The 24,577-nt window shown below is 36.7% G+C and overlaps 1 pseudogene; it reads left to right on the forward strand.

The window, feature by feature from the left end:
- LOC111537039 overlaps positions 1 to 24,577 on the forward strand; it is a 103,274-nt pseudogene that overhangs the window by 956 nt on the left and 77,741 nt on the right.

The following is a 24,577-nucleotide window of genomic DNA, read 5'->3' on the forward strand; positions in this document are numbered from 1 at the left end:
TTTTTTTTTTTTTTTTTTCTTTTTTGAGACGGAGTCTCGCTCTGTCACCCAGGCTGGAGTGCTGTGGCCGGATCTCAGCTCACTGCAAGCTCCGCCTCCCGGGTTTACGCCATTCTCCTGCCTCAGCCTCCCGAGTAGCTGGGACTACAGGCGCCCGCCACCTCGCCCGGCTAGTTTTTTTGTATTTTTTAGTAGAGACGGGGTTTCACCGTGTTAGCCAGGATGGTCTCGATCTCCTGACCTCGTGATCCGCCCATCTCGGCCTCCCAAAGTGCTGGGATTACAGGCTTGAGCCACCGCGCCCGGCTCTTTAAGGTCTTTAAAATTACATTGTTAATATTGTTTAGTTTTTTTTGTATATTAAATTTGTATATTAAAAATAATACTCTATGTTAAAAGAACATGTGGTATAATGGTGTTTCTCTTACATGACCCGTCACTTCTTTCACAAAATATTTAATATGGAGAATTTCTTTCATGTATAAAAGTAAAGAAAATAGTATATACTGTTAGCAATTTTCAACTAATGGCAATGTTGTTTTATCTCTTCCCTATCTACTTAGCCCCTATCTCAAATTATTTTAAAGAAAATTCTACACAGCATATTATCTCTAAGTATTTCAGTATGCATCTCTAAAAGATACGGAGTCATTTGAAAATATAATCACAATCCACATTGCATCTAACAAAATTAATATTCCTAAATATCATCATATACCCAGCTATCTTATAGTTCTAATATATATATTTTTTGCTTCTCAATCCAAATTAGGTTTATACATTGTATTTTATAGGGATATTTCCTAAATATTTTAAAATCTATAGATACCCTTCTGATATCTCTCTTCCTTTTTTCCTTTGGTTAAAGAGACTGTATTTTGTCCTATAGAATTCTTCACAGTCTGAATTTTTCTGATTGCATCCCCATGGGTGTCATTCTACCGTTGTCTCTTTCCTCTGTATTTCATTTAAGTTATTAGATAGTTGGAGTAGTTTAATCAGTGTCAAGTTCAATTTTCTTTCAGGCAAAATTACTTCTTAGGTGATGTTTTGCTCCATTAGAAGATACATGATGTCTGGTTGTCCCTCTTTTTGTGATGCAAGCAACCTTTGATGATTATTTTCATAAGTGTACATTTTACACAACACATTATTCACAAAGACAATGCTAAAAATTTTCAGCACCTACATTGCTTTCATGGAACTTTTAAAGAATTACCAATAATTTCAGCTCTCTCCTATTTATCTCTTATAACGTATTTTTGCGTCCTAAATAATTCATTTAACAAGTAATTTAAGAATAAGAATTTTTTAAGTAATATAAAAGTTAGAAAACAGTATTTGGTTATTTGAATAATTATATACAGTAAGTGTGCAGTTTCACAGAGCTCATTTACCTGTAAGTATGTTCTGTTTCCTTTGTTTCTCCCATGTCATCAATTATTCCTTTAAATAAAGTCTTGCCATTTTTTGTCAAACTCATTCCACTGATGTTACAGAGGGTGAATGTTCACTGAAATTGGGAAGGCTGAAAGTTCTAATTTGCTTATTTATGTTTTAGTTTTCTACAGTGATCAAGCTGCCCTGCTGGGTTTTCTAGGTCATTGACAAACTCAATCCACACTTTAGAAATAACAATCTTTTATTTCATATTCAATATTTTGTTTCCTAATAAAATTTATTTAAAATTTATACATAATTTTGATAACCAAAGTTTAATAAGTTATATATTCAAAATAAGATAAGAATGCGATTGGCCCGGTGCGGTGGCTCAAGCCTGTAATCCCAGCACTTTGGGACGCCGAGACAGGCGGATCACGAGGTCAGGAGATCGAGACCATCCTGGCTAACACGGTGAAACCCCGTCTCTACTAAAAAAATACAAAAAACTAGCCGGGCGAGGTGGCGGGCGCCTGTAGTCCCAGCTAGTCAGGAGGTGGAGGCAGGAGAATGGAGTAAACCCGGGAGGCGGAGCTTGCAGTGAGCTGAGATCCGGCCACTGCACTCCAGCCTGGGCGACAGAGCGAGACTCCTTCTCAAAAAAAAAAAAAAAAAAAAAAAAAAAAAAAACAAAAAAAAAGAATGTGACTAAATTTTTGTTTTCATATTTCTTTGACTATCAATATACTTGGCTGATATCTGGCTCATATTCATTAAAAATGCCATTTCCATGTAACTTCCTGATTTTAAACATTTATTTGCTTTTTATCTCTGCATAGATAAAGTACATACTTTTAGGTTCTTATATTGCTCATTTATGGAACTTTTAAGGCAAACACAATCACTCCCCTCTCATTTTCTTTCCATGGTTATATCATTCTGACTAAAATTGCTGGTAAGAAAAGCATGGGCTAGCATGATAGCCCTGGAAAAATAAAGCTGTTGTTTGTTAATCATTTGAGAACTGGCCAAGGATTCTACAATTAAACAAACAAGTACACCCCAGAAAATATTTATATTTGGAAACAATTTCTTTGCATTGCTCTGCTTTTAAATTGACCTTTCATTCTAATCAGGCTCCTTTTAATCGTAAAAAGAGGAAAAAAGAAGAGTTATCAGGCCATTCAATGACCTTTAGGAATATCAATTCACATCCTGTAACCTTTATAATTTATTGCTTTTTATTGTTGTTTTTATTGTTTCATGAGGTGTGAGAGCAGGAGAAGTTCTCTCTGAAGAAATCAGGCAGACTGAAGATGACAAATTATTATGTCAGAGAGCTCAAATAAGAAACACCATCATAGAATGGCCAGATGGTCTGGATAATGACACTGTATATACCCAAAGAAAACCACAGCTGTTTATAAATGTATCTGTTGACAAATGTTCATTTTGAATGGAAACCTATTCCAATGAACCAATGAGACTATTTAATTGAAGTTTAATATGAAAGAGGAAGAAATGTAATAATAGAACAGAACTTTAAAGAACTATCAGCTTCAGCTCAGCACGCACCCTAGTTCTTTGAATGTATTTTTATTATATGCTGGTTAGGGCTAATCATAACCAAATGTTTGAGTATATATTCCACGTACTTGGTCTCAACTTCATATTTGTGTCCCATGTGGTAAAGAGTTTTCCACTCAAAACTTTAATTACTCCTATGCATGTGCGTGAGTGGACAGGATGTATGTATCTATGGAAATTAATAGGCCTTTGAATCGTGACCTGATTCCCAAGGAATAACTTATACCCACAGGAAGCCATCAACTGCTGCCTTTTCTCTAAGATAATAAAATGCCCTCATCTGCCTCGTAGAAGCAGGGCCACATGTTGTTTTTGGAATTCACAAAATTCTTCAAGACCTAGAGCTTTAATGACTTAAAAAATAAGGGTTTATTCCCATGAAGCCTCACTCTTTCCTGTACATAGACCAGGCAGATCTGCCAATTTTCCAGCATCATCAGAAAATTCTAGAACTGAAAGAATATCTGAGGTACCGTTGATTTAGCCTCCATGTTTCTAGTCAGGTGAACGAATTCCAAGAGATGTATCACTGATATAGTTACAAACGTAATTGGTGCAATGAGCACACGAGATGCTTTTATTTAACTAATTCTTCTCTGAGGAAAATAGAAATTATATTCACTTAAACAACACATTTCACTCAAAGGATAAATGCTTGAGGAGATGGATATTCCATTCTCCATGATGTGCTTATTTCACATTGCATGCCTGTATCAAAACGTCTCATGTGCTCCATAAACATATACACCTATGTACCCACAAAAATTAAAAACAAACAAACAAACAACACATTAATGGGATTTTCCACACAACTGAACAGAATAAAGCATTTATATAGTAGAATAAGAGTAGCGACTTATCACTTTTCTGCTTAGATTATTTCCTGCTTTGAGATGAACTTTCTGTTGTTATCATTGCTGCTCAACTCTAACAGAAGCTTCTGTGTTGGTGTTTGTTAATCTCCTGCATTATGTGTATGGCTAATGTCCTACCTTGAAAATTTTCCCATCACTTTTCTGTTCAATGAAAATATTTTTTTCCATGAATTTCAACCAACTTGTGACTAATTTTGCAATGGAACTTTTCCATATTTAAACGTGAATAATTCTAAACACATTTAAGATAGCAACCATTTTTAACCAAAGATTCTCCAAGCCACAAATGGTTATGGCTGATCCACCTGGCAGTGTATGTTGGCCCAGCTAATCTTAAATCACTAATGAATATCTCTAGTACATGCAGAGTCTTCAGTAATAGACTGTGTAAACTTAGATTTTAAATAAATGTCAGTTTTAATAGATTCAGACCCAAATTCTACAAACTACCTTCATCGGTTCTCCCTGGGTTTGCTCACATCATGTCTCAGTGTTTCTTGGACTAGATAAACCTTCTGTTATAATTCTTAAGCCTCTACTTTATAGCACACAGGGTAGTTGAAGCGTATCTTTTAATTTTACTGTTAATTTGACAGGTAAGTTAAATTATTGTTTATTTTCCTTCTTCAAGTGATGTAAAACAAATATTTTCCCACTGACTGCTCACATAAAGTCTTTATTTTGTTTGGAGGAAAAAATTTCCATTGGATCAGTTTCCTCAGCTCTTCAGTTTGTCTTGGCTATGAGGCACATAAACATTAGCTCAGTTAAAATTAAAACCCTTAATATGATGCTAATTCTCCCAGGTAACTAATTGATTTGTACACAAAAGACACTCCAGTCATTTCAGAGCAATTTATGCTAACTCATGCCTAAATGCATGTCAGTGCATCTGTGAAAGTTTTTTGATATGGACACCATTGTCACAGTTCCTGTTGGGAGCATAAACAAATAACAACAAAGATTATTGTTAATTAACAACAATTTACAGCAAGACAGAGGATTTTATTGTCTTTAGAGTCCTTCAAGTGTAATATCCACAGTTCTCATTCCTCCTTATCCTTTTGGTGTTTTTAATTCCACCTGGAACTCATTATCTCAACAAAGTCACTTGGACATGTTGGCCCCTTTGATAACTCCAGGAGACCAAAACATATTCTAACTGAAAAAGTGAAAATTTCTTTCTGAATCATCTGGCTGTTTTGTCAACATGATGCCAAACATCTGGATATTTGGGATGCCTCCAGATGATTGACTGAATTTTTCATTTTCAACCAACACGGTTTCTGGTGTCGTGGAAACAGAGCATCAGGTTTTGTTTACACAGTGGCCCTAAGCCAATTGCTAAAGAGTAAACTGGTGCCTACCCACATGAGCTGCCTGTCTGATAAGAGGGAACATCTGCTATTAGTTACCTCTTTGCTCTGTACCCTAAGAGGGTTGTGGGAGGTGGAGGGGTTGGCTAGTGATAGTGAAAGGTAAAATCAAAGATGAAAAAAGATTCTAGATCTTGAAAGACCTTCAAAACTATGTAAAGGAATTCATACTTTTTTTCTAAGGGAATATTAGAGATCCATTGAAGTGCTATACATGGAGAACTAAAGTGTTTACCCTTGATTTAAGAAATAGTCACTTATTCACAGGTTACCAACTTGATTGGAGTCAAGGTAACTAGAAGTAGTAAATAGGCTATAAAAAGTCTATTGCAGTAATCCAGATGAAAACTGATGATGGTCTTGACTACAGTATTGGCAGTGGTGATAGAGATACATTTAAGGGTTTTGCATAGTAGTGGGAATGATCAGAAATACACCTTACGTAAATTACTATGCAACTCTGTATAGGACAGAGTGAAAGGGAAAGCAACGGGAAAATGAAATATCAGTTTGAAGAAAATTATAATGGACTACATGAGAAGTAAGGGTCTAAATAAGGACAATGACTGCAGGAATGGAGGAGTAAATGGACATGAGAGAGGTGGAAGAGTTAGAATGTCTAGAATTGAGGAGGATTTGCATGAAGATTAAGGATGAATGTGTATTCCAAGGCTAGTGACGTTTCAAGACAGGGTGACTGAGAAGACAATACCAACAACAACCAAAAACATCAGGAATTCGAGAAGTCTAGGTTTGATGAAAGGGAGTTCATCTTGAGACGTTGGTGACATCTAGATACAGCTCAGTGGAGATATTTCACAAGTGGTTTTAAAATGCAGAACTAGAGGTTAAGTGTGAGGTTGGGATCAGGTATGTAGATTTGAACCCAGAAAAGTAAATACAATTGTCAAGAGGAGAAGTGAATGGAAGAGCTACCATTATGCCATAGGAGAGAAATGATTAAACAAATCACAGAATAGAAAATGACTAATCCTCAAGAAAGATGGAAAGAGGAAAATAAGAGAGGCCAATGTCACTTGAGCCATGTAACACACCCTTCTGTGTCTGTGTGCCTCCGCCAGGTATATTCCCCAGGCATAGAACTCCTCAGAATTTTTCTGCTCACCTGAGATGACAAGTTATAAAGGAAAAGAAAACTCTTGGATTGTAATAAAATAGATTTTTTTTTCTTTTTATTTTCCAAACATCAGACTGGCTCTGGGTCTTAAAAATAATTACTTTGACAATGAAACAGACTGTAACTATAGCTACTCCATACCTCTCTCTGTGATTTGTGCTATACAGCAAAACTTCTTTGCTTTACTTCTTAACACTAGTTCCTCTGGTTTATTTACTTGTGTCTTCATTTTTCTTGTGTCTTCATCCTAGTGACTTAACTATACATTGATCAAGTTGTTCTCTCTGAATTGAATCCAACAAGACTTCAGTCTAACTGCTTCAATCTCTGCCTTTCTCTCTACCTTTCTCTCTGAGCTCAGAGAGTCTGACTCTTATGACCATGGATTTGGTGATAGACTCACATTGCCTATACCCATAGGATAATCAGCGACTATTCCCCATCTCTGACCCTCCACTGACTTCCAGTGGCCACTGGCTCCATCGCTCCATTTAGAAAGCAGAATTGACATCTTTAATTCAGATATATTTAGTCCAGGCCCCAAGGGGCAAGAAAAGTTAAACAAGGGAATGAATAAATGAAATACTGCAGAGAGGCTGAGAACGATAATAGAGAAAGGATCATTGGATTTGGTAATGAATAATGGATATCTAGAGACACTAGAGTGTTGGGAGCAGAATAAAGATTATTAAGAGATAAAGAAGAGTAGGTGCCTCCATTTACAGAAATTAAATCTATGTCAGAAAGTGCTTATTTACAGTGAGTTCTCTTCAGCATCTTATTTAACTCCTTTTATAAAAGTCTATAATGGAATTTCAAATAGAAGCGCTTTCTCTCTCTCTCTAATTATGTCCTTGTAGCCAGTGCATGGTTGATGTTGATGGTACAATTTATACTCCCAGCAGGGAAGTTCCCCACTGTTTAGTTTTTAACTTTTTCAGTGCTCCTTACATTCAACTACTTTTTAAAAGCGATTCCTGTTGATATCCAATTCTCCCCAGCTGGTCTTTCCAGACATTTATTTGAGGCACCAACATGGATGAAAATAAAATACAGCTATGAGAAAAATAAAATCGAGCTTATGGCAAGCTGAATTCAATAAACAAAGAGCAAACTAGCATGTTTCTTCCCTCTTACAGCAGTAACAATATTACTACAAACTCAAAAAGAGCAATCTTGAGGACAAATTATCCCTTCTGCATTGCTGTCTCACATTCCACTGACATCCTGGAAGGTGGAAACTTGGTTTTAGGGCAAAATCCAACTCAACTGGCCATAAGAAAGTCCCTGACCCAGAACACTTGAAATGTCCATGAGAGGTTCTTTGCCACCTCTGGTTGTCTTTGGGTATCTAAAAATACAGGATTGCTTTGAAAATATCTAAGGCTTGGAAGGCATTTCTTATGTAATAGCTTGGGGTGAGAAATATGAGAACAGCTACATTCCAAGCTAACAGTCAGTGCTTTGGACTCCTGTAAAAATAATCTTAACATAATTTCATTTTAGAGGATAATACAAGTAGTTTTGCAAGGTTTGGTTGATCATCTATAGCAGACACTATTTGCTGTCAACCATATATCTTATTCTTTCTCCCCTGAGGGCAGAGCCCTGGTTTTGTTCTGCTCCACCCTTTCCCCATAGGACTCAGTGGAGGACGCCACTACCTAACTCCAGAGGTAGATCCTGGTTGTATAAACCAGTCAAGGCAGGACTTTCTCCATACTAGTGATGAGTTTATTGGAGGACGTATGATGCAGTTCTGCCAATGAAACGTAACAGGAGAGTTGTTGGGAGCTTCTGAGATATATGTTCCAGCTCCTCTTTTTGCTTCTGGGCATTGTTGGACCCAGAAATGATGCCTCTTTCAACCCCGAGGATAGCTTATTTGAAGATAAATCTGGCAAATACCCAAGTGAAGGATAGAAAGATGCTGCATCTCTGAATTGCCTTCAGCTAGCAAACACAATAATGTTGAAACTCACCTTCCCTGTGGATGGCTGCCTCTAGGTGGTCATGCATTTTCTTCTTATTTATTGAATCAGATATTTTTAAATTGCAAACAAATGTATGATAACTGTTTTGGGGTCTTCCATTTCAATATACATTATTGGACAGGGACAATAGACCAAGGTGTGATTTGTAGAATCTAGTGTTTAATCATATTCAAAAGCAGAAATCGTAAATGACTATCTTAAAATTACGTCAAATAATAGCAATTTCAATATGATCATTACGATTTTGTGTCGGACAGTGTGTTAGGTGTTTGACATGTCTTATCTCAGTTGTTTTTCTTATTAATGTTGAACAGTATGTACCAATAATCCCCAGTTTTCAGATATGGGCAACAGACACTAAGCAACTTGTATAGGGACACACAGTGAGTATAACAATAATAATAACTCTATCTATTTTGTACATATTATAATCTATATTCCAGGTACTTTCTAAGCATTTTATATCCATATAATTAACTTATTAATTGTTATATCAACTTTGTGAAGAAAATTCTATTATTATTTTTCATGTTTTATAAGTTAGAAAGCTGAAGCTCAGAAAATGTCAGTAAATTCCCCAACACCACATAACTAGTAAATGGCAATGTGAGATTCATGCCCCCAAGGTATAACTTCAGAGCCTGCACACTTACTGCCTCTCTGTAATTTAGAGCCATAATTCAGAATTAAAACCTATGTCTAAATTCTAAACCTATGTTTTTCTCTCTAGGTCTGGTAAAAATGTCAAAATACCTTTTGGCTACCTTCTCTGTTTTACAGACCCAGAGTAAAACCAAAACTCAAAAAACTATGTTGATTACATGAATGAAACAGGCATACACTCTGGGTGGGAAAGGAAAAATCAGATAACTTGTTCCCTTTTTGATTTCAGAGATGCTTCTGTTTTGTTCCACGACAGAATGGTGGGTTGAAGCAATAAACTAGTGTCAAGACACATGTGGAAACAGTCCAAGACCTTCTATAGCAAGTCATCCAGGATCATCTAGATAAATCTTATCCCACTGTTGTAGCTGATGAAAGAATTAATGTGGCTATTTAGTAAAAGTCACTAGGTATATGGAAGGATCTAAAACATATTCAAAATAGATGCAGAAAACATAGGGAAAAGAACGAGATATTGTATTCTATTCCCTTTGTCCTTCTAAAATCCTTATTGATCGTGAAAGTTTATACAATGCATAGTTGAGTATTCATCATTTTTATTTCCATTCAACAAGCATTTTCTATGAAGCTGACTGCTATGCCTGCTACACCCATAGGGATGCATTTCCCAACATCTTCCCATCACAGTTGGGGACAATTCAAGCCCTTCCTTTGATCTACAAAAATCTCACCACTGCTACTTCTCTGATCCTACTTCCTACTACCTTGACCCATGCACACTCTACTGCAGCCGCACTGCTCCTTTGGCCTCTCGTAGGGCAGGTTGATCTAGCTTCTGACTTAGAGTATTTACTGTTCACTCTTGCTCTCTCAGTGCAGACCACACTCCTTTCAGAGATTCAGATGAGTAATTCGCACTCTCACTTGATTCAGGTCTGGGCTTAGATGTTATTCCACCTGTTTTATTTTGATAAAATAATTTATCACTCTAATTTATTTTGATTTATACTACTTATGTATTGTGCATTTATTTATTTATTTATTTATGTTATTTTTATTTTTTTTTATTTTCTTACATGTCCTGGCTCATTTTTTGTAGAGGCTTTGTTTTGTTCATGGCTATATCCTGAGCACCTACTATAGTGACCAACACATAGTTAGAATTCAATACGTGTTTTTCACTTTCTTTTTTTTTTTTAGATGTCACTAAAGGATATAGTAGGAGCTCTAGGATATGGCATAAGCTCACTTCCAGGGACTCAAAGTCCAGCACTGGCCATCTAACATAAGCCGAAAGATTTAAGTGAACAGTCTACTATTACATAATACAGATAAGAAAAAAATCTCAAAATTGCCTTTTCCATCTTGACATCTGAACACAGGTTAGTAATAATAAAAATTGTTAAACTCAGCTTCTACTGCAATTTCAAAAATCTGCAGGTACCCTCCTTGATTATTGATGTGGAAATTATTGATTAGTCTCTATTTGATGCCACTGGTCAATAAGACCTTCCTTTGTAACACAGAAACTTGCAACATAATGATTAACATGGAATGGTAGAACTAGCAAAAATCTAGAGTAGGCAAGAAGCAGTATTGTTCTTGATTTCACCTCACACCTAAAATCAACTCAAATGAATTTTGTAAAAGCCTTGGCATTTGGAAATGTGGATTGCGTGAGCAGCTTCTACCCAAGCAAATCCAGTACATTCCATTTTTGTGCTGAGCATAGAGCTGGCCTGAAAATTGGTGCCAAAACCAGATGTTTGACTTTGGAAAAAGTGCATTCCACACATTCATCAAAAACACTTCTTGGCAAATCCATCAGTACAGGACACATATGTGTCTCCATGGTCGATAGTGCAGAAACCACATTGGTTATATATGAGAAGCATTGTAAAACTGGATGTATTTATAGAAATGCTTATAAAACATGCAGTTATTTTTAACAAGAAAGAGTTGAAGTTGTTTAGTGCAGATGCATAAATTGTCTTACAAATAAAATGATTGATTGTAACAGAATCCACACTTTCAGATATCATCCAATGGCTAGACAATCAAGTATTCACCATAAATGGCAGACTGGACATCATACATAAAGATCTAATAAGCAAGGATCTTGATGTCAGAAAAAGTGCATGCTATCAAAGAAGAAGGAGAGGTTCATGCTTGTAGATAAATCAAATGAGCTTGAGAAATTTGCCACATTACTTTTATGGCCATCAGCATGCAGCAGAGAACCTATTAGATAAAGAATTTGCTTTTTGTGGGTTCTAGTGATGGATACGACTGAATTCTTTTGTGTTACCTCATTGTGTCTTCTATACTAATGAAAGTTCTCAACTGATAAATGAAAAAGGAACAGGACAACTAGGTTCTTCATCTCAATTGTTTACAAAATTTGTAAGTTCTGAAATATAGATGATGTTAAAAAAAACCTCCCCATTCAAGATGTTATATTATTATGACACAAACAAACATCTCTTCACCTTACCCCAACAGATACATATATAAATATACACAAAGTGATAAGAACTCACAGGATAAAAAGGTCACTGTAGATAAAAAAGTTCTGTCTTCTTGGGGAATTGAGCCTCAAAGGCTGGGTGAGATGTGAAGAATATAGGAAAGGAAATTCCATGGCAGAGACAGGTGGTATGAACAAGTGACATATTTTGTGACAATGTAGAGAGGTCTTAACCTAAAAGAGCTGGTAGGACTATGACTATGTGAGAGTTTTGGCCAAAAGAAAAAATAGATAATCTCATCTGTTTATTCACATTGTGTCTCCAGAACCTAAAACAGCACCTAGCATACAGTAGATGGGTAGTAAATGTTTACTGAATTTGAAACAAAAACACAAACCTGGATTAAACTGATTATAATATTACCATTAAAGAGGGATCACAAAATAACAAAACACTAAATTGAAATAAAGGAGAGTGGATGAGCCTTCAAAGCTCTGTTGAGTTAATATTCTCACTTACCAAGCTCTCACTCGTAAATAGCTTGGAAGTTGTCACTCGTGTCCTTGCAACTAGAAAAAAGTTTAACAAACTGAAAGTCAATACCTTTTCTTGGAACACTGGAAAATTGTGGTCTCAGAGCAAACTGCTATCCCAAAATCTGAAGAGACAGGAGAATACAGAGAATCACCACTGAGGTGTGGTTACCTGGAGCAGAAGTTGCAGGAGCCACAAACTAATAGGCCATAAACTTAAATGATCATCTTGCCAAATTGCTGGAGAATGAGAATGAGAAGTTAACGTGAGAATGAGAATCTCCTGGGGGCCACAATCTTAGGGGAACTCCATCACTCTCATGGCTTTTACCTTCAGGAGCTCTACCAGGTTCTCATGGTAAACAACTGAGAAAATTCCTGTGTTTCTGGTAGAAGAAGGGGGAAGGTAACCATTTTGAAATATGCCCAGAGCATTTTCCATGACCAACACCTACTATGTAGGGGGAAAGACTTTACCAGAGCCTTATCCCACCTGGGAAAATAGCAATTTGCCAACTCCAGCCTCCTCTAGAATTTCTGTCCCATCTAAGGTGGAAGGGGAGCTAAGTAAAGCTTCTAAAATAACAGGTGAAAACACAGGCCCACTAGAAGGCTGAGGTTTAATCATAAGATTATAGAACAAAAGTCTGCCTCTTCTAGGGCTTACACCACATCAATAGTAGAAACAATGGATCATAGCTGAAAGAGTTGCAAGATGCCACTTCTATTTAAGGAGGAGTATTCAGGGAAGCCCAAAGACATCAAGGAAGACAAAAAACAAAACCCAACAAAAGACTAAAAGAATTTGAAGTATTATATACCCACAGCTACAGCAAAAATTAAACAGCCCAGTTTTAGCCAGATTAACATAAAACCTCACTTTAAAGAACTACTTCATTTCCTATTAACTAACAAATAATGTTCAACTTTCAGTAAATAATTACAAAACAAGAAAATTTAAAAGACAAGTAAAAGCATAGTCTGAAGGGACAAAGGAAGCATTCAGACCCAGACTTGGGTATGGCACAAATTTTAGAATTATCCAACAGGTAATTTGAGATAACTGTAATTAATATGTCAAAGGCTTAAATAGAAAAAGTATACAACATGCACGATTAGATAATTTCCATCCACAAAAATGGAAATTCCAAGAAATAATCAAAAGAAAATGCTGGACATCAAAAACACTGCAACTGAAATGAAGAATGCCTTTGATAGGCTCATCAATATGCTAAACACGACCAGAGGAAGGAATCAGAGAGTTTGAAGATATGTCAGTAAACACTTCCCAAACTTAAATGTGAAGAGGAAAAAGAATGTTAAAAACCAGATAGCCAAGGGGAAGAGGTATGATACCAATAGATACATACACATACGACAGAGCTATACACATACATGTGTTATGTGTATATAAAACAAATGTATATAAAACTTTATAATTTTATATAGTTTTTGTATATAGCTAATATTTATATTGCACTTTCCAGCAAGCAATTTTCTGATTGTTTTGCATATATTGACTCATTTACTCCTCAGAACAACTATACGAGACACATGGTATTGTCTTCATTTTAGAGACTACAGCTGTTTTTCTTTTCCTTTTCTTTTTCTTTTTTTTTTTTGTTTTGTTTTGTTTTGTTTTGTTTTGTTTTTTGAGAGAGAGTTTCTTTTTGCCCAGGCTGGAGTGTGGAGTGCAATGGCATGGTCTTAGCTCACTGCAAACTCTGCCTCCTGGTCAAAGTGATTCTCCTGCCTCACCCTCCCAAGAAGTTGGGATTACAGGAACCTACCACCATGCCTGGATGATTTTTTTGTATTTTTGTAGAGAAAGGATCGTACCATGTTGGCCAGGCTGGTCTCAAACTCCTGACCTAGGATGATCTTCCTGCCTTGGCCTCCCAAAGTGCTGGGATCATAGGCTGCAGCTGTTTTTCTCAGACAGTCTGAGAAGTGTCAAGATAAAGAAAGAAGATTGACAGAGAGTGAAAAGTCACAGTCCAATCTTAGAGAAGTCAGGCAATGACCAGGGATAGAATCCAATGAATGCATGAACACACTGCTAAATTCAAATCAAATAGATAGTAAATGCTCTGGAAGGTTATAAAGGCAGACTGTGACCATTATAAATTCTCTAGCCCACTGTGGCCCATCTAGTGCATTAGAAGATTTGTAATGAGAAGCAGAAGACCAAACTGAAAATGGTTAGTAGGATAAGAAAGTGAAAAGCCTTGACTATAAGGATGAGCAACAGACAATCGAAACTGTAGAGGTATATGAATAAAATGTTTTAACAGTTAGTAAAAATAGTAGCATGGACAAACACATGGGCCTTCCCTGGGTTACAAACATAATTATGAACTAAGTTGATGCTACTTAATGGTAACTGTGGCTCCTTCACAGCTAAAATATGAATGATCCTTAGAATAACCTGAGCACCAGGAGGGAGGGGCACATAAGAGTGGACACACATGGACTTTGCACCACCACTCAGACTGTCCATACATCTTTAGGTGCAAATCCAAAAACTGTCTCTCTACTTAGCATTCCATCATTACCAACTGTCATTATTTATTGAAAACCTACTATATTTCTGGTCAAACTCTGGGCACCTTGAGAATTTCCATAGCATGAAGAAGATGGCCTAATTTTGCCCTCAAGGAAAACACATGCTAATAAAAACATTTCCTTTTGATTTAGGGCCAATTGCTAAAATCGTATGTTTGAACACATGGATGTCCTTTTTACAAGCAAAGCACAAAACCAGAGACTGAACAACACTTTTGGAAGCACAAAATCTGTGATTATTATCTAGCTTTCCAGAAACATCTGGAATTTTGAGTTCCTGTTCTTATTACCCTGGAAAGCAATAAGCTTCCTCCTGTCATTCACCTTCTTTTGACCTTATTGTAACAAGGCTTAAAAGGAGACTTAGATTTGCCTGTAGTAGCACCATCTAAGACGTTGGATCTTCTTATGATCCATACTATCCAAAAATCATTCTACCTTGGAAGTGATATGGGAAAGACTGTTAAGATATAATTAGATTTTGTTGACATAAATGTTTGTTTCACTTTCTGTGCTAGCATTTAACTTATTTTCTTAGACCTAAGCTCCTCAAAATTTCCAGATAGCTTATAAATATTAATGTTGAAGTTATTTGACCCATTGTTGCTATCAAGTAACTCAACGTAAAGAAGTAAAAAGATCTTGTTATTAGATCAACTCTTCACTTTTTGTTTTTAATTAAATTCTTTAAGAATAGAATTATGATTGATGTAGTGTAGCCCTTCTGAATGTGTGGGCATCTCATATATCAAGGGGATACCTCAGAAGGTAGGCGGACCAAATCATTATTACAATAACTTACCCCAAAATTCTGACTGCCAGATGAGCTTCCCAGGTACTCAAATTATTACTAATGTGACATGAGATGAGATGCAGTCAGAGGGAAGGTGGAGGAAGAACTAATGGCTGTGGTATTTACCTTCTATGGCAACAGATTGTGGAGCCAGCCACCTTCCATTTACTACCCTAGTGAGTGTGTATAGGGTGAAAAAAAAAAAAAAGTCATGAACATGCAATTAAAATCATGTGAGGAGAACCAGAAGGCCTTGGTGGTGGCTTTGAAAGAGTTCATAGTCTCTGGCAGTCTAACGGAAGATATGACTGAAGACAAGGTCAAGTCCGATTGAAATGAGTGCAACATTATTGCAACAATTGAATGCTCAATCTTGCCAAATCTTTCTTACCATTAAAAAAGCATTATGAGGAAAGATTGGGAATCATACGCATTGGTGGGAGACATTTAAGCAGGTAAGAATGAGGGAGAGAAAATTTTTGCTTGTTTTGTGTTGCTTTTTTTCTTTTTTTACATTATAGGCATGTGCATTGAGATATAACTTATATAAATAAACTCCACATATTTAAATTGTACAATTTGATCAATTTTGACACACGTGCACACACACATACATCTATATACATACATAAAGACCATCACTACAATAAAGATAATTAAAATACCCACCATCTGCAAAAGTTTGTAGTCCCTGTCATTTGCAACTTCCTATCCTTTCTTATCTCCATGCAGACCACTGATCTACTTCCTGTTACTATGGATTAGTTTTTATTTTCCAGAATTTTATACAAGTTTTTGTTACTTTAATTTGTGTCACTCCTTACACTCAACATAATTATTTTATACATGTTGTTGGAGATTTATACATGTTGCTAATTGTAACATTCATTTTTATTGCTGAGTATTATTCCTTTCTGTAGATATAACATAATTTGTTTATCCAATAACTTGCTAATGGGCATTTAAGTTGTGTCCAGTTTTTGCCTACTAAAAATAAAGCTGTTATGAGCATCTATATACAAGTCAATATGTGGACATATGCTTCTACTTCTTTTGGATTTTACCTAAGGGTAAAATAGCAGGGTTATATAGGAGATATGAACATTTTCCATAGTGGTTATATCATTTTACATTCCCATCAGCATTATTTGAAAGTTCCAGTTGCACCACATCCTCATCAAACCTTGAATTATCAATCTTTTCAATTTTTGCTATTCTAGCAGAAGTGGAGTCATAACTCATGAAAAACTCAATGAGAAGAAAATCTATTGAAATCTATCCAGAAATGGCATAATAATCACACAGTTTTAAAGCAATTATTGTATGTGTATTGCACATTCAAAAAGCTATAGAAAAGATGCAATAAGCAAAATCATGAAAGATATAAAAAGAACAAATCAAACTTCTAAAGATAAAACAAAAATATCTGAGTTGAAAACTATACTGAATGAATTAACAGCAGGTTAGATATTGCAGAAAAAAAGATTCATGAACTGCCTGGGGTGGTGGCTCATGCCTGTTATCCTAGCACTTTGGGAGGCTGAGGTGGGTGAATCACCTGAGGTAAAGAGTTCGAGACTGGCCTGACCATCACAGTTGAAAACCCATCTCAACTAAAAATTCCAAAATTAGCCAGGTGTGGTGGCACGTGCCTGTAATCCTGGCTACTCGGGAGGCTGAGGCAGGAGAATCGCTTGAATACAGGAGGCAGAGGGCCGAGATTGCACCACCTCACTCCAGGCTGGACAAGAGAGCAAAATTCCATCTCAAAACAAACAAACAAACAAACAAATACAACAACAACAACAACAAAAACAAGATTAAAGAAGTTGGCGACATTGTAATAGAAACAGTTCAAAATTTAGACAGCAAATGAGACTGAAAGAAATGAACAAAGCATCAGAGAGCTGTGGCACAACTTCAAGAAGCCAAATATACCTGTTTTGGGAATCTTCAATGGAGAAATTAGGAAAGAAAAACTACTTGAAGAAACAATGGCTGGTAAATTTTCACACTCTATACAAACTATAAACCTATGGGTTCCAGAAGCTTAGAAAACTCTAAACATACACACACAAAAGAAGAAAATCACAAGAGATAGACAGAAAAGAAACACAGCATGTACAGAGGAACACATAAAGAGGACAACAGACCTTGATGAGAAGCAATGCACACTAGAAGATATCCTTAAAGTACTGAAAGGAAAAATAACTGTCAACCTAGAATTCCTTACCTAGTAAAATATTTTTCAAAAACATGTGAAATACAGACTGTTTAAGACATACAAAAACTGGAAGAATTTATTGCCAGCATACCTACACTATAAGACATTTTAAAGGAATGTCCTTTAGGTAAAAGAACAATGATATCAGATGGAAATCTAAACCTGCACAAAAGAATAAAGAGCAAAGAACACAGCTAAGTCATTTGAAATTAGTTCAATTCTTTCAGCTCTTGTTTTAAAACTTTGTTCTAGAGGTAACCTCACTCCTACTGAGGTAGGACTCTAAAATGCCTTTTGAATTATGAGGTTGCTCCACTGATGAGAATAGGTACTGTTTTTAGCCGTATTGGAGCACCAGGAATTGTTTTCTCTAATCCTTTAGAGTGGTTCCTTGCTTAGCCTGAGTAGTTTCCTTACCTATATATATATTGGTCACTACTAAACTGATCTTAGTTCAATTTAAGTGAGCCTCTGCAGATTTCTACAATTCATTCTCTGCGTAGCTCTCTCCTCTCTGGTACTCTGCTTTTTGTACTCTAGCTGACTTGTCCTCCTGACCTCTTAAAGTCTTCTCATCTTTGCAAGGGCACCAATCTCTTTCTGGGGACTTCAATACACTGTAGCCTGGAAACATCCTCTAGAAAGTAAGATGAGCAATCATAGCACTCATGTTATTTGTTTCTCATCTCCTAGGCAACAAACCCAGTTGTTTCTGATGTCCAATATCTTGACAACCATTAATTGGTCATGGTGTTCAGTTTTTTTAGTTGGAAGGTAAATTCAATCCCTGTTACTCCATCTTAGCCAGTACTTAGGACTGAGAAATTTGAACTTCAAAATTCTTCTGAACATCCTTTGCCAGTAGAGAAATCTCCTCTCAACTATTATTTTTGAAAAAAAAAATATTTTAATGATTGGCTGTCAAGCTGATGCCCATTTTTGTCAAGACATACTCTGCCAGCTTTTATTGCCTCTAATCCTAATAAAACACTTAGCACAGACTGAGTGAGGGAAGACCTATACTACAAGGAGAAAACCTTCACATCAATGCAATGACAAGGCATTACGAATGTATACCATCAAGAACTGAGGTGGATTTATGAAAATAGATTCTAAGAGGGTTAAGCCAATAGGGACAGAACATAAGAATTGATGGAGCCAAATTCATTGCCCTATGTCCCATCTACCTGAGATTCAGAATTAATTTGTTGTCTTGAGCTCAAGAAAGTGGGTTAATAGTTTGCTGGGCTGAATAATCAAAATATGTATTTAATCAGGGCTTACAATTATTGAAGTCAAACTGCCAGAAATTTATTCACATACATACTACAAAAAAGAAAAAAGAAGTCTAACTATTTCAGGAAGTAGGTATATGTTATGTGCAACTTGCTCAGCCACTTCACTTAGACAATAGACAATGCATTAAGAAATGCATTTGTGAAAGGATATCAGTAACTTTGAAGCTCTCTGTGGTGGTTGTCCCCTTAAGACTAAAAGTAGCAGAAAAATATGTTATTACACTTTGGGTTCATTAATCTCAGTGGGAATAATGGCATCTCAGATTGGAAAAGGCCACTTAGACAATCAAAGTTAAGGTGGAATCACTACAGTAAGTTAGGGGAAGACTGTGGAGATTCCTCAAGGATCTAGAACTAAGAATACCATTTGACCCAGCAATCCCATTACTGGGTGTATACCCACAGGACTACAAATCATTCTACTATAAAGACACATGCACATGTATGTTTATTGCAGCACTGTTCACAATAGCAAAGACTTGGAACTAACCCAAATGCCCATAAATGGTAGACTGGATAAAGAAAATGTGGCACACATACCCATGTAATACTATGCAGCCATAAAAAAATGGATGAGTTGATGTCCTTTGTAGGGACATAGATGAAGCTGGAAACCATCATTCTCAGCAAACTAACACAGTAACAGAAAACCAAACACCACATGCTCTCACTGGTAAGTGGGCATTGAACAATGAGAACACATGGACCCAGGGAGGGGAACATCACACACCATGGCCTATTGGTGGGTGGGGGGCTAGGGGAGAGATAGCATTAGGAGAAATATCTAATGTAGATGAAGGGTTGATGGGTCCAGCAAACCACCATGGCACATGTATACCTATGTAACAAACCTGGATGCTCCGCACATGTACCCAGAACTTAAAGTATAGTAATTTAAAAAAAAAACAAAAGTTTTTTTAAAAAAAGGAAGAAATGGGTGTGGGGGGAGAAGAACAAAATTGTAACCAAAGTGTTTTAAGCCACTGAGGTTTGGTAGATTTGTAGTTGCTAATCCCCAAAAGACTTCCACCATGAAACAGTAATATTCCTGATACACTGAAACTGAAAACACTTCCTGGCCATTTTGGGCTCCTCATAAAGGTGAACCAAGAGAGCCAGAACCAGTGGTTACAGTGCTGATCCCATTTGCTGGAAGAAATTAAGGTGCTGCTACGCAATGGAGATAAGGATGGCTATGTTTAGAACTCAAATAATTTAACTGGGTTATTCTTTTTTATTACTTGACCATTTCCTTTGTACTCTTTTTTTTCTCCATGCTTCCTCATATAAAGAATAATAGCAGTAACAAACATTTAGTTTCCAAATTGGATTATAAGTTGGTGGAAATAACTCCTCCCTGTTGTGATAGTTGGTAGAACCTTTTGCTTTCCTATGATGGAGACATGAATTAGATGAAACAGAAGGGCAGCTCTTGATGGGATAAAGATATAGCTTTCTTTTGCCTGTCCAGATCCATTCTTCCCCCATTTCCCCTGTATTCTGATCCCAGAAAATCAACTGCATGAACTACATCAGTAGATGTTTTTGAAACCTGAAACTAGTTGAGTTTCACCGATTGGGAACCCTGGAAAGAAATTTGAGAGAAATAGAAGAGTAAGGTTAGGGCTCCTTTCCTACAAGACCAGACAAGCTATGTCCCTTGACACAGGTCACCACGACTCTTAAAGGGGCTGACTTTACATAACTCTCCTCCCGCGTCCCAGTGACCACATTTGACTCTTCTTCCTGCAGGTGTGGTCAAAGCTTGGCTGCCACTAAGCCCTGTCTATGTTACTGCATTATGCTTTTTGTTTTCTCTACACTTAACCTTTGTAAATATCTTTCATGAATAAACTCTCCTTTGATTATCCCATTTTGAGTTATGATATATTTCCTGATGGAATCTGACTGATACACCTTTTTTCTGTTGATGAATCCTCCTTTTATTGAGGAGCTAAGTACCAAAAGGAGAGAGAGAAAGAACTCTTAATGTAGAAATAGGATTGAATGTTAAACCTGACTAAAACTGACCTAAACTTTACTACTGGGAAGTGAGAGGAAATTTATGGACTCCGTCCAAGATGTCATTGGTATGGTAAGTGAGAGTCAGCAGAAAATGAGTTAAAATCATTGGAAAAAGAAGTAACACCATTTTCTATTTGTCACCTCTCAGCAACTACCCTGGTTATATAAGATTTCTCAGTCATTGCATGAAGTCATTTTCAAAGAAGAACAACCTAACATAAATAAAAAGGAATTCCAAGTGTCTTTGTATCCCTCAAAGAAAATTAGAGAATATTCAATTCATAAGCACAGCAACATGTTTCAAAATATTTTCTGCTCCCCCCTCAATTTCTAATCCCCTGCCAAGCAAGTCTCTCATACTCACAGCTGCTGTGCATCCTTTTTATATGGCAAAATTCCCCCACATTCTCTCCAATTCCTTAGACTTACCAACAACTTTCCCATCTTTTTTCCTTCTTCCCAACTCTCAATGCATATTTTAAAAAACTAAACATTTCCGAATGTTTAAAGTTCTATTTTCCCTGCTTCATTAATTTCCCACATTCTCTGAGAGAGAGAGAAAGAGAGAGAGAGAGAGAGAGAGAGAGAGAGAGCACTTTAGCTCTGATTCAACAGGCAAACTAGGATATCAAACCAGGATAAGCACTGCTGGTTTCTATTCTCCTCTGTCCATTCTCTCTCTTCTGCATTACCATTAACAGACAAACAAACACCGCCCCCCCCCCCACCCCCAACACACACACACAAATCCGAGAACCTGCTTGGCAAACAAAATGTACCTAAAGAGTAAGGGAGACTAAAGGGGAAAAGTTCATCTAAAGAATAGCAAGGGAAACATTACCCTTTAACATATTTTGTTCCCTTTATACCTGAAGCTTAGAACAAACACAAATAGTATGAACTCAAGGAATCCTAGACATTTTTATGCTCTGCAAGAAGCATAGAAATGATTTGGATCATTTCGGTGTCTCTGAAACTGCAGCTTTTGAACATAAAGTTTGCATGAGAAGAATCTTGTAGAAAGACTGAGTGTTAGATAGTTGTAAATTTTGCTATATCATATTGGTTAGCATCAGACAGTTGCCTGATTGAATAATTAACAAAATGTCCAACACATTCGACTTTTTTCTAGTCAGTATCTGCAGATATGGCTGAAAAGGCTCCTGAGCCCACATATATTCAGTCCTGTGTTTTGCGTGGCAGATGCTGTTGCAGTATCTTCTGTTGTCTTGATCCCCTCCCACATTGTTTTGGGGACAGTGAAGAATACCTGTCCCTTAGGCATTGTCTTTTACGTATTGCATAAACATACTTTGCATAGTATCTCACATTTACAACATCCCTTTTGAGTGTGATGCCCTCAGATACATATAAAAGCTCTTTTAATTTAAAAAATCTTTTAAAGCTTTCTATTTTATTTCACTAACATGCCAAATTACAGTGGCTTACCCAAGGCAGTTCCTCAAGAGACATTATTACTATTTGCAAGATTCCTTTTTATTGGACACCAGACTGGTCCTTCAGTTGCTGTCGTCTCCTAGGAGCCCTTGCTGTGCTGTGTTCTTGGAAGGCATGCTTCCAGGTATTTGCAATTTCTAAGAGAGAGCAGAGCTTTCGTTTTGGCCTTCAGTTATCCCCATAGACTCACACCTGGCTTCTTGAATTAAAAAAAAAAAAAAAAAAAAATGATGATCTTGGACAATATTGCAGCAAATTTTAAGTTATAATTCAGTATTTTCTTTTCTCAGTACAGGCCATCCCTGTAATCTGTAATAAAGTCTCCTAGGGAGTCTTTCCATTACTGTTATGGAAAATAGGCCACACAAGAATTAGACCACAGTGGAAAGAGCCTCCTGGTGAATAGCCTTCCACTCAACTTCAAAAGGACAAAACCACTTTAATTAAAACACCTTAAAACTATCCTAGCTCCTCTGCATCAGATATAGTCAGTAAAGAGGTGTTTAGTGAGCTCTCCTGTAGAAGTGTATACAATCATACGGGAGCACTTGAAATGTTCCTAAAGACAAATCTGGTTTCCAACTCACAGAACAGTTACTAATCCAATGATTTTCAATAGTAGATACAAATATCTGGTGGATCTTGATTTCGTTTCCCCTTCTTAGAATGGATCTATTATCCATACATTGATGTGTCAGCTGGTGTTTGCTACACAACAACCCATTCTAAAATTTAGTGGCTGAGCCATCCATTTGTCAATATGTACAGACCAGCAGATCAAAAATTTGGACTGTACTCAGCTCTGCACTACTTCTGTCAGTCTAGGTTACTAGTGTGTTTTCAGTCAGATGTCAGCTTCTGGTTAGACTAGAGGGCTCATTAGGGCACCTCGAATCTTCTCAAAATGACCTCTCCATCTCTGGGAGGCTAGTAGTATGTTCATATGGTGGCAGAATTGAAGAGCAGCAAGGGAGCAAGTTCCACAGTAAGTGCTTTTCCAGTCTCTCTTTGTGTCATGGTTTCCATCTCTTTGGTCAAAACAAGTCACATGAATCACTGTGGAAGGATCCTGTAAGAGAGCAAGGTTATTAAGAAGAGTTAAAAAAAAAAATCTGTCATTACTGCAATCAATTCACTACAGTTAGTTTTTTCCTTCTGCCTCCTATAATGGCATCTCCTGGACAAGAGGTTGCCCCTACATGGCACTTTTATCAATATCACAAAATGAAAAGTTTAAATGATTAGACCATAGTGTCTTCTGCCTTATGATACATTGACCTACCACCCTTGAACTTATGTCATGAAGAAGTAAATCAGAGCTAATAGCTTCTCACAAGATCTCAGATGCTTGAGTTGAATCTTATAGAGCCACTGCCAATACTAACAAAATCGAAACTAAAGCATTTAGTTGAATAAGTAGACCTTGATGTCTACACTTGCCAGTAAAACAAAAACAACAACAAATAAACCCAAAATGACAGGTTGATGGTACCTCTACCCTTTCCTTCTCCCCTTCATCCCAACTAAACTTCTTATCACTTAACTAAAGTTACCTGCTATTTGGATCAAATCAAATCCAGGGGAATTTGGCACACGGTGAAAATGGAAAATCAACTGCCACCCACACTCTCTAACTTGGGAGCTGCCAAGAAAGAAATGGGCCTTTCAATGCATTGTTTCAGAGTTTGAAGCTGCTTTCAATGGTAGTAATATAACACCCACCCCCACCACCCCATTCCATCCTACATCCCAAAAGAGACAGCAGAAAAAGCTATTCTACCAGTGACCTCACATAACCTCAAATTGCTATTCATATTCACAAAACAAGGCCATTTTAGAATATTGCTTCGATGTCTCAAATTCAACCTAATGGCTTCACTTTGTATAATTTTATGTCTTCGGAGAGCTAGTCAGGCCCTTCCTACACTGAAGACGAATTACTCTTTCATAGGAAATGCTCACTAATTATCCTGGAATGCCCCTCCACCTCTCAATATTGTTTGTCTGTTAGAGAATCTTTTGTTCCATAAAAAATGTTTCAGAGAAAACCTTGTTTTCTTAAGTTTATTAAACTAATTTTGATTTAGGATAAATAAATATAGCTTCTTATTTAGGTTATTGATGACAGGAGATGGTTGAAATTAAAGCAAATATTATTAATTCTGCCATTCCAAGTTTTTTTTTAATTACAGCATGCCTAAATAACCAGAATTATTACTTAAACATCATGTGCTAGTTG

The sequence above is a fragment of the Piliocolobus tephrosceles genome, chromosome 1 (genome assembly GCF_002776525.5).
Source record: "Piliocolobus tephrosceles isolate RC106 chromosome 1, ASM277652v3, whole genome shotgun sequence".
Classification (NCBI taxonomy): domain Eukaryota; kingdom Metazoa; phylum Chordata; class Mammalia; order Primates; family Cercopithecidae; genus Piliocolobus; species Piliocolobus tephrosceles.